Genomic DNA, 1,875 nt, shown 5'->3' with positions numbered 1-1,875 from the left:
ATAGTTCAAATTTTGCCTAGTGTTATTTAAGATACTATGTTAATCCATCTAGCTACTAGAAAGTTTGGCTTTGAGATATCTTTCCACCTTCTCCTGTGGTAGCCATGATAAATAGGAACAAGGTATTTCTGTGCTTTTGTCAGAATTCTGACATGCCAATGGCAGGTTTGACAATTTGAGCCTTTTCAAATAATGTAATAGGTAAAACGTCTTCATTAAAAATAGTAATAACTGCCTCCACGCACGCCATGGGAGCCGTGACTGACAACAAAGTCATATGGAAGCGTCTCCTAATTGATGGAGATGGCGCTGGAGATGAACAGAGAATTAATCTGCAAGTGAAAAGCTTCATTAAATGGTGCAACTCTGGATCCCAGGAAGAGGGATAAAGCCAGTACCAACATATGCTGAGCACAGTGTCCCAATGTGAATTTTCAATGGGCAAAACTTTGCTGGTATATGATATGAATCTCAGAGAAATGGAAGATTTTGAAAAAATTTACAAAGAACTAGAATGTAGCATTGATGGAGCACATGAAAAAATTGCTGAGTGCAAAAAGCAAATTCTTCAAGCAAAACAAATACAAAAAAATCGCCAAGAATATGTTGCATTGGCAAAAGTGATCCAGCGTCATCCAGACAGGTGTGAGACATTAAAGGAACTAGAGGTTCTGGGTAAAGAATTAGAGCATATTTCACATATTAAAGAAAGTGTTGAAGATAAGCTAGAATTGAGAAGGAAACAGTTTCACGTTCTTCTCAGTACCATCCATGAATTTCAGCAAATACTGGAAAATGATGAAAAGCTCTCAGAGGTAGAAGAAGCTCAAGAAACAAGCATGGAAACTGATCCTAAGCCATAGACCAACTAATCACTCACCATTCCCAAGAATATTGAAGTAGCAACATGATCTTAGTGTGTTCAGAATTTGTTGTGCTCTTGAGACATTTAAAGTTTTGGCAGTGAACTATGTTGTTTTTAAATATTAATGCACAGTTCATTCATATTTCTTCACACAAAGGTAGATGACTTCATTATATATTTGTTTTTATTGAAATGCCTTTTTTATACCTAAAAGATAGGAAGCAACACCCAAAAATGTTTAATGAAGTGTTTTCAAGCCAGATATGTTAGTGCTCATTGGTATTCTAGGTAGTTTTTAACTGGTAACATTGATTTGCTCACAAAATAAGTGGAAGATAGTAAAAAGGTGGCATTTCGAGGATGTACATGAGAGAATGAGTCAATTTCTGGAAATCGTTACCACTTTTGAAAATGAAGTCCATGAATAGGCTCTCAGGGGGGCTGTGAACTTGTGAAATTATGTACAAAATGTTTGTGGTGTATGTTTATTGTGGGAGAGGTTCCATGATATTAAGAATCACTGATATCAGAGGTAATTACAGATGCAAAGTAAATCAATATGCATTACTTTCTAGATTTCTGTCCTTAATACTTGAGCAATGTGGTTGTTAAATGTTTTGTTGAAATGTTTTCTCTCTATCGTTTTGTTCTGTAGGAGTCATTTTCAAGAGTCTTGCAAAAAGGATTTCATGATCTTTTTAAAAAATTAAGGCAGGTCTGAATCAAAAAAAATAGTAATACCAATCATACTTATTTGTTAATATTTAACAGTCACCAAAGTGTTTTCATATTAATATACTTTTATAACACGAAAACAATCTGAGCTCAGAAGGCAGATGAATCATTATTTTGCATATGAAAACCTCAGAGATCCAAATGATTCACTCAGGGTCCCACAGCCAATAAGTGACAAAACGAGGTTAGGATTTGCTGCTACTTTGGTCTTCCTAGAGCTTATTCTGCCCCCATGTCTAGGTCCAGGGTCCTGTCTTTTTCATTTTCGTCTTACT

The 1,875-nt window shown here is 35.5% G+C and overlaps 1 pseudogene across 1 annotated transcript; it reads left to right on the top strand.

The window, feature by feature from the left end:
• The first annotated feature begins 248 nt into the window (after positions 1-248).
• On the top strand, positions 249-1,391 carry LOC309798878 (THO complex subunit 7 homolog; annotated as a pseudogene). The gene has a single exon. The product of its transcript is annotated as a THO complex subunit 7 homolog (transcript).
• The last annotated feature ends 484 nt before the right edge of the window (positions 1,392-1,875 follow it).

This window comes from Mesoplodon mirus (genome assembly GCF_964341445.2).
Source record: "Mesoplodon mirus genome assembly, chromosome: 2".
NCBI classification, from domain to species: Eukaryota; Metazoa; Chordata; class Mammalia; order Artiodactyla; family Ziphiidae; genus Mesoplodon; species Mesoplodon mirus.
Note: the sequence above shows the minus strand (reverse complement) of the source record. Positions and strands in the feature narration are given on the sequence as shown.